Genomic DNA, 10,288 nt, shown 5'->3' on the forward strand with positions numbered 1-10,288 from the left:
CATCTAGTTTAACAACAAAATGTTTTCGAGACTTAAACAAGCATTGCTTAACTAAATTTTCTAAATAAACTGTTTCGAAATGTCCAGTAAACTTTATGACGAAATTTCTTATACAATGTATAAAATGCAGATAATATAACTCTATAAAATTTATTTTATGCTCTTAACTTACCCTTTGTTACACAATTTTTGGTATAAAAGTGTAAATATTAGTGTACATCGTGTGCTATATAATCAAATATATATAACTGCGTTCTAAAGGATGTTTAATTGTTTTTTTTTGTTTTACATAAAACTTTAATTAATAATTATATCGAAGCTAGATGATAAAACAAACCACGCTAGCTCGGCAATGTAATTTAAATTAAATTTACGTTTTTTTTTACGTGTTTTATTTTTTTTAATATAAGTTTCGAAATAAATATAGCTGATGAATTTTATAATTACGAAAATAAAATTGTAAACGATTAAATAAAAAACAAACTAAGAACCGATAAGCATTTCTGTTTAAAATAAAGTTCAAAAAGTAAAGCATTTTAATAAAGAACTCGTTTGTATAGTGAAAAACAGAGTCATACATATAAGTACTAAGTGATATAACTAAAGATTTTTAAAAGTAAACAAAACATAAAAAGTAGTGTTAATTTAAGTTCTACTATACATTACTACAATTAATAAGCTGGTCATATATGTAAACATATATACTTTTATTTCTTGGTAAAAACATATTTTGTTTAAATAAAGTAATACAAGCATTTTATTTTTATGCGAATAGTAATTCAAGCATTGCAAAACTCAACAGCCTAATGAAACATAATTGTTTTGTTATAATTTATTATAAAACTAGTTAAATTAAAAGACTTAATTAATAAACTTAACACACTTCGTACAAGACTCTAAGCTACAAGTCCATTTAAAAAAGATAGCAATTATAACTATGGCAATAGTTACTCTTTTACATTTTCATAACAATTTAAAATTAAAAGTTAATAAAAATAGAAATTATATTCATACACAATTTTATAACTCCTAAAAACTTAAAAAATACATGTTATTGTGTCTTATTTCTTTTTTGATTTTCAAATATTTGCTTTGTTCTTGTATAATGGTATAAACCAGGAGTCGAAAGCCTTTAGTAAGTTGAAAAGCAATTTTTCTACAAAAAATCGCTCGCAGGCCGCAGTTAATTTAAATAGCAGTAGTAGTCAATAAAATTAAACTAGTTTATACCGATAATTATAGAAAATAATTAGTATTATAGAACTAGTAAAATATATGAACTGATGAAAAGTCGAAACGTCGTCTGCAAATAAATTTAAAACTTAGAATGTGTTTCTCATTGAATTGGTATTTAAAAGGTAATTACTTTATAAAGATTTGATATCCAAGCTATACCACAAAATGTTTTACTTATCATAATAAGATACATTATAAACTATAAAGTACCCCACGGCCGCAGTTTGCCGACCCCAAGTATAAACTTTAAGTAAATTGTAATTTAAAAGTTTAAATTACCTCATTATTCAAGTTATAACTTTGGCAAAATCAAATTGATAAAAACAAGTAAGTTTCGACGTAAAAAAACCTTTCATAACACAAAATCCGTTTTTATGTAAAACGAGTGAAAAGTTCAACTTAAACAACTAGTTATTTTTAATATAACCAAGAATGCAACAATAGCACTCTAAAACAGTTCAAAATAAGTTAAAGACGTGTAGACAACAAAAGTTGTCAATTGTTTTTTAAAACAATTAGTCTACGGCGTTAATTGTTAAAAAACTTAGTTCATTTAAACTTGATTGTAAAAAACGTGACAAAGCTATTTGGCTTTATTCAATATAAATCTGATATATTATAACTTGCTGTACAGTTTTTTTATTGCAATTTAAGCAGACACACATTGAGTTATACCTATTTTTACAGAAAAAAATGTACAATAAAAAATGTAGATGTATTTTTTATAAAATTTAGTCAAATTTTTAAAGTTAAAAAATAATAATTATGTTTTGCGTTTTTTTTTTTAAATCTTAGTGGTTTGTAATTCTTTTCTATTCAAACAACTTTAGACATAAAACTTGTCCTATTTCGTATTAAAAAGAAGTTGTTTAAAGAAAATTCAGATAAGTATAAAAAAATCACAGAATTCAGTAAAAGTCTTAATTAGGTAATGAATTAATAAATGCCTGTCTTTTATGTAAAATGAAGTATTTTCTTTAATTAAATACGTTTTTAACTAAAAATCCATAGCATTTTTGCTTTTAATTAGCTATTTTGCAAACAAATTTATTTCTACTGAAGTTAAAATACGACTTGAAAGTTTATTTAGTTTTTTGAACTTACTATTAATAAAATGACGAAGAAAATACTGATGTCTGTCATTGCGGTATGCCTAGTTCTGATTATCGTAGGTGCTTGTGTAGGAATTTATTTTGAAAAAAGTGCCAGCCCTCATGTTCCAACTCAACAAACTCGACAAACAAACAAAAGTATTGGTTAGTCTATTTAAAAAACTTTACTTACTTTTAGCATAATTTTTAGAAAAATACTGTTCATAATTTTATATATAAAATTTTTTCTTTGATTTTTTTAGTTATTTTTTTTAAAACACTTACAAGCTTTAGAACCTATTTCTTTTAATTAATAACTACCTAAAAAAATACTTGCACTTACTTTATTTTTTTATTATAAACATCAATGACTTAAAATAAAACTCACTAAACTACAGATTCAAGCCCTAAATGCACAAAGTCTACAACTGAAAATACAAATTTTCACAAGCAACTTGTTAACAACAACAAAACGTGCTTTCCAGGTTTGTTTGAAGTTAAAGTAAGTAAGCTTCTCATAGACACATACTAGTCTAACAAGGTTATATACATATTATAAAGTACACTCACTTTTCGAGTATTTAATTTTTACAGTAGTTAAAAACTATTTCTACTGAATAAGGAAATCAAAAAGTTTATTTAGCTTCTTATAAGTAAAAGTTTTAAACTAAAGCCACGTAAACACCTAGTAGTATATAGATTAGACGTTAACTTTACTCAGGATTTTGATAAACGAGAGTTCAAATCCGTAAACTTTCCTTATTAACAGCGTAATCTTTTCAAATAAAACTTATTTTTTAAAACAGACTGCAAGGAACCAAACAATAACGTACAACCAAAAAGTACATGTAAAACAAACAGCAACATATTTTATTTTGCATGTGTTGGTGGCGCGGTTAAAATCAAAGAGATAAGTTGTGATTGTAAGTAATAAGTTTTCAATAAGTTTATGATTAGTTTAATTAAAATTAAATTAACTGTTTTTTTTAATGTACAGCTTGAACTAATGTCAACTATTTGAGCAGTATACTTGCTGTAGCACATTAATAAAAGTAAACAAGTAAAATGTTTTCTTTCAAATAATTCTTTTTAAATTTACTTTAAGCGTTGAATAATCAAAATAGTCCCCACTACAAAAAAATAAAAACTTCACTCAGATACTGGCAAGAACTGTGGGTCTGGAATAGAGTACAGCGTGATTGTCAGTGACGATCAATTAACTGCTAGTTCGTATTATAGTGAAAAAACCGCGCCAAAACACGGAAGACTCTTCTATATGGATGGAGAGGGTGCTTGGACTCCAAAAGGTACGAAAAATTATGATATTAATTTATCAAAAAAAAATTGAAGAAATATAAATTAGAAAATACTGTTTCTCAAAACTGTCACAGATTTGGACACGCATCAGTGGATTGAAGTGGATTATTCTTCCGGAATCAGAGTGACGGGAGTTGCCACACAGGGCAGGGCAGTCAACTATCAGCAGTGGGTGACCAGGTATCGTATCATGTACAAAAGTGTGGTCGGTGATGAATTTGAGTTTGTGGAAGATCCGGACGGGAACGCTGTGGTTTGACCTGTTGTTGTGTAACATTGTATAATATCTAGCTTTAGCAGGTAATTATTTACGTAAATTGTGCAATATAGTACTTTTTAACAGTCTTTAAACTAATATAAGTTATGAGTTTTAGACTTTTGTATTTTCGTACAAACTTTTGTTTGAAATCAATCAAATACCATAAGTTTAACTTTTAATGTATATTTTTAGATTTTTGAAGGAAACAAAGACAAAGACACAGTTAAAATACATCAGTTTGGAGTACCGATAAAAGCAAGATGGTTCAGAATCAATCCAATTGAGTGGCATGAATATATTGCTTTGAGATTTGATTTTCTTATTTGTTAATTTTGGTATTTTACTAATTTGAAATCATTATGGTAATAAATAGTATCTTAAACTTTTGCGATTATATTTAGAAGTTGATTTTAGTTTTGAAAAAATAATTCTTAAAGCTTTAAGAAAAACCGAAATTTTGTAGAAAATATTTGTTTTGATGATTTTAAAAAGCCTACTTGAAAACATTTTTTGCTGATTTCCACAAAATTTATTAACTAAAACTAAGTTAATTAGCTAAAGATTTTAAAATCAGCTATCTTGAGAAATTTACTTACTGAATATTTCTTAAATAAAACATATAGAGTTTTGAGAATAAAATATAACTCTAAGTTACAGTTAAAACCTAAAAATAAAATAAATTAAAAAATATTGCCTAAAAAAGTTTATAAATTCTTAATTTATACTTTGCCTACTTAACAGCATCGTTATTTATAAAAAAAATGTAAAGTTTTTTTGAAACTTTTTTATAGTAGTATTATTTTGTTTTTAATACTTAAGAAATTTATTATAAAGTGGTTGTTTTGTATTTGTACTGACTTTTTTGATTTAAACATTTAAGAATTAGCTTCAAAATTATTCTTTTAAATTGATTTTTACAAAAATAATTCATTTGACCAAAACTATAAAATTTAAACTAACAAATTAAAAAAAAAACACTTTTAAATTAAATACTTATTAGCTCATTGCTAATTGTTAACATTAAATAAACAAAGATATTTTATACAAACTTTTTTAACGGTGAGTTAAAACAAATCAACACTGAAAAATTGTTATTTTTAATAAGTTTATGTTTGTGATCCGCAAAATATCCTCATAAAAATATAGTATTTCTTATTCAAAAATGCTAGATACAAAATGAATTTCATTTAATAACTTTTTTTATCTAAAGTTATTAAACGTAAGCATTGTAATCTGGTTTACATACTATATAGCAGTAAAGTAATGTTTACACTAGTATAAAAGTTAACAACTACTTAATTTTGTTAACCAACAAACAGCTCAGTTAATACAAGATTAATAAATGAAGATCAATATCTTATAAGTTTGAGACAATCAAATTATCAAAAGAAAACAAAATTAAACGCCTAGATGTCGTTTATTTTCTTGATCTATCTTAAAGACAACAATTTTGTTTGACATGAACTTTGCCAAATTAAACAGTTTGGAGAGTAATTTTTAGATAGCATTAGTTTTGTTGTTAACATTAGCTAGCTGGTTTAAATAAAAATAAAGGTTATAAAACAATAAAGAAAAAAACTGTAGTTCGAACTTCTTTTTCTCTAACTAGCATATCTGTTGATATTAACAAATGTTAAGTTTTACGTTTTTTTGGGTGTATTTTTTTAAATTGTTCAGTCACTAACATAACTATGATAAACTTTATCAGCGGTTTTTTTTTTGTATTTTACCCTTATAATAAGTACCTAAGTAATTTACCACTCATATACGAGGTTTTAATGAGTTTTGAGAAAAAGTATAAAATATCCGAAAATTTGTTTGACTACTAAAAAATTACAGTTAAATACTAAAAAGTAAATAAAAAAGAGAAAAAAAAAACATTAGTTTTGTAATTAAAAAAACTTACCATTTAAAACAAGGGAATTTAGTCCCAGGTAAAGAATTGCAGCTTTAGATTGATAAAACTAAAAATTTACTGTCAAAAGCTTAACTCAACCTGATGATATGTTTCTGCTCTGTTATAGCTTAGGGAAAAATATTTTTTGAAACTTTAGTAAATCATTTATTTGTTAAAATCATACAATGAGTTATTTCATAAATAATAGCAATATTTATAACAAGCATAAAGTTAATTTTATAGGTAAAATTATTAATTTTTCAAAAAACATAAAAATTTAATGTCGATTATTTTCCTTATCTTAAAAGCTATCTAAAAAATTTATTTTTTATTTTAGAGAATGCACATTTGTCTTTAATTAAAAAAAAAATTTTTGGTTTGGGGTTGGAATTATTTCATGGGGTCCCTCCAAAAATAAAGGTTTTTTTTTTGGTTTGTTTCTTTATTATTGTTTAAAACCAAAAATAAATATTAATTTTTTTTTTCTCTTATTTTGCATGTTATTTAAACTCTTAAATGTTTATTTTATAAATAATGTTAACATCTTTTACAATTTGGCCCCAAATCAAAATGATGTATATTACACTATCATTTGCTTTGGCCATTTCCTGATAAAAAATTGATAAAAGGAAAAAAACAAATTAATAAGAATGTGAATTACAACAAACTTAATTAAACTAAATTAATTTAGTTTAATTAAATTTGTTGTAATGCAAATTCTTATTAATTTGTTTTTTCCTTTTATCAAGTTTTTATCTAGGAAATGGCCAAGGCAAATGATAGTGTAATATACATCATTTTGATTTTGGGCCAAATTGTAAAAGATATAAACATTATTCATAAAATAAACTTTTAAGAGTTTAAATAACATGCAAAATAAGAGAAAAAAAAAATAAAATTAAAAATATTTATTTTTGGTTCTAAGCAATAATAATGAAAAAAACCAAAAAAAATCCTTTATTTATGGAGGGACCCCATGAAATAATTCCAACCCCAAACCAAATTTTTTTTTATTTTAATAAAAGACAAAGGTGCGTTCTCTAAAATAATAAAAAAAATTTTAGATAGCTTTTAAGATAAGGAAAATAATAGACATTAAAGTTTTATGTTTTTTGATAAATTAATAAATTTGACTAAAATTAACTTTATGCTCGTATATTTATATATCCCAAAAACATTAACAGTATAAATTAATTGTTTCAAGATGTAAACTGGCTCAAAATGTGTTAAAAACATCATAATTGAAAAAGAGTTGAATCACAATTTATCCAGTACACCTTAATTTTTTTTGAAAAGAGAGAAAAAATATTTGTAAGCTCAGAATAATGATTAAAGATTTGGTGTGAAAAAAACCTTTTGGTCATCAAGCTTTTATTTGCTTTTAAACACTACTTTGAGCTAATTTTATACTAATAATGATAAAAACTTTAAAATTAGTATAAAAAAAGTTTCAAAAAATGCTAAGCACCCCTTTTAAAATCCATCATTTCCAAAATTTACCATAAAAACTATAGTTTACATTGGGTAATCTTAACAGTCTATCTTAAATTGTGATTTTTCATCATACAGTTTTTGCCATGTCAACAAAAAATGAGACAAAAACTCATTAAAAAGCAAGGATAACTAGTAATGATACATTAGCGTCTTTTTGGATCACATTTTTCGAGATCACATTTTTGTTGAAAACAATTTTCTAGACAACATTTTTAAAGTGTTCTGTGATTGGCTTACTAAAAGGTTACTAAAGGTTAAAGTTAAATTTATTTTATAATTACAAACAAATATATGAAATGTAAGCAAGTTAAAATAAATATTACGATTTTCACGTTAATAAAAAAGTAAACAAAATAAAATTTAGATAACCAGCAAAAGATATTTTATTAGAAAAAATTACAAAAAAAAAATTAAAAATGAGAATAAAAAAAAAAAACAAATAAATAAATTTAAATACACCTTTAAAAAGAAAAAAAAATCAATAGAAAATATTGAAACATAAGTTTTATAAAAACTTGAAAAATATTTTAATAAAATAGTAACAAGTTTAAGAATAGTTATTAAAACTAAAATAAAAATTAAAACTAAAATAACAATAGTTATAAAAAATTATGTTAATGATATAAAAGTTTAAAACCATTCTTTTATAAGTTTAGGTAATAAACCAATTTATATCAATCTAAAAGTTTATTAACAGATAAAAGAAAATATAATCATATTAAAATTTTATGCCATTTAATTATAAAACTATATATATCTACATAATAAAAATTATTCGTGTAATGTATAGAAGTTATGTTTAAAAACGTAACGTGTATCATTTACTAATCGACCGTTTGAAACTTATCATCAAAAAACATTCATTTGGTTGTAATAAACAGTCTAGTACCAGTACAAATCTCACTGACTCATTTCTCAATATAAATAACTGAAACTTTGCAAATATGTAATAAGGGGTAAATCTTGAGACCGCTTCAATTTTATGCATCTAGCTTAAATATTTTTGAAGTTATGACCGCCTGAAATTTACCTTAAATAAACACAGTCGGTTAACTTTTAAAAAGACAACTTAGTACTGCTGGACCTCTAACTCATTTGATTGTCAATAAAAACATATTAAACTTTGCCAATATGTTCTCTTATGTTTTCACTTGGTTGAAATTAATTATCTCATTTCTAACATGTTCGGTTTTAAAAATATGATTTGACCAAATAAGTCAGCAAAATTGTTTGTAAATTCCGTGTAAAAACACGTTCTTTCTATTAAAAACAAAACAATGTAGTACCAGTACAAATCTGACTGACTCATTTCTCAATATAAATAACTGAAACTTTGCAAATATGTAATTAAGGGTTATATCTTTAGACCGCTTCAATTTTATGCATCTAGCTTAAATATTTTTGAAGTTATGACCGCCTGAAATTTACCTTAAATAAACACAGTCGGTTGACTTTTAAAAAGACAACTTAGTACTGCTGGACCTCTAACTCATTTGATTGTCAATAAAAACATATTAAACTTTGCCAATATGTTCTCTTATGTTTTCACTTGGTTGAAATTAATTATCTCATTTCTAACATGTTCGGTTTTAAAAATATGATTTGACCAAATAAGTCAGCAAAATTGTTGTAAATTCCGTATAAAAACACGTTCATTTTATTAAAAACAAAACAACGTAGTACCAGTACAAATCTCACTGACTCATTTCTCAATATAAATAACTGAAACTTTGCAAAAATGTAATTAAGGGGTAAATCTTTAGACCGCTTCAATTTTATGCATCTAGCTTAAATATTTTTGAAGTTATGACCGCCTGAAATTTACCTTAAATAAACACAGTCGGTTGACTTTTAAAAAGACAACTTAGTACTGCTGGACCTCTAACTCATTTGATTGTTAATAAAAACATATTAAATTTTGCCAATATGTTCTCTTATGTTTTCACTTGGTTGAAATTAATTATCTCATTTCTAACATGTTCGGTTTTAAAAATATGATTTGACCAAATAAGTCAGCAAAATTGTTGTAAATTCCGTATAAAAACACGTTCATTTTATTAAAAACAAAACAACGTAGTACCAGTACAAATCTCATTGACTCATTTCTCAATATAAATAACTGAAACTTTGCAAATATGTAATTAAGGGGTATATCTTTAGACCGCTTCAATTTTATGCATCTAGCTTAAATATTTTTGAAGTTATGACCGCCTGAAATTTACCTTAAATAAACACAGTCGGTTGACTTTTAAAAAGACAACTTAGTACTGCTGGACCTCTAACTCATTTGATTGTCAATAAAAACATATTAAACTTTGCCAATATGTTCTCTTATGTTTTCACTTGGTTGAAATTAATTATCTCATTTCTAACATGTTCGGTTTTAAAAATATGATTTGACCAAATAAGTCAGCAAAATTGTTGTAAATTCCGTATAAAAACACGTTCATTTTATTAAAAACAAAACAACGTAGTACCAGTACAAATCTCACTGACTCATTTCTCAATATAAATAACTGAAACTTTGCAAAAATGTAATTAAGGGGTAAATCTTTAGACCGCTTCAATTTTATGCATCTAGCTTAAATATTTTTGAAGTTATGACCGCCTGAAATTTACCTTAAATAAACACAGTCGGTTGACTTTTAAAAAGACAACTTAGTACTGCTGGACCTCTAACTCATTTGATTGTCAATAAAAACATATTAAACTTTGCCAATATGTTCTCTTATGTTTTCACTTGGTTGAAATTAATTATCTCATTTCTAACATGTTCGGTTTTAAAAATATGATTTGACCAAATAAGTCAGCAAAATTGTTTGTAAATTCCGTGTAAAAACACGTTCTTTCTATTAAAAACAAAACAATGTAGTACCAGTACAAATCTGACTGACTCATTTCTCAATATAAATAACTGAAACTTTGCAAATATGTAATTAAGGGTTATATCTTTAGACCGCTTCAATTTTATGCATCTAGCTTAAATATTTTTGA

This window comes from Thalia democratica, chromosome 6 (genome assembly GCF_965202585.1).
Source record: "Thalia democratica chromosome 6, ktThaDemo2.hap1.1, whole genome shotgun sequence".
NCBI lineage: Eukaryota > Metazoa > Chordata > Thaliacea > Salpida > Salpidae > Thalia > Thalia democratica.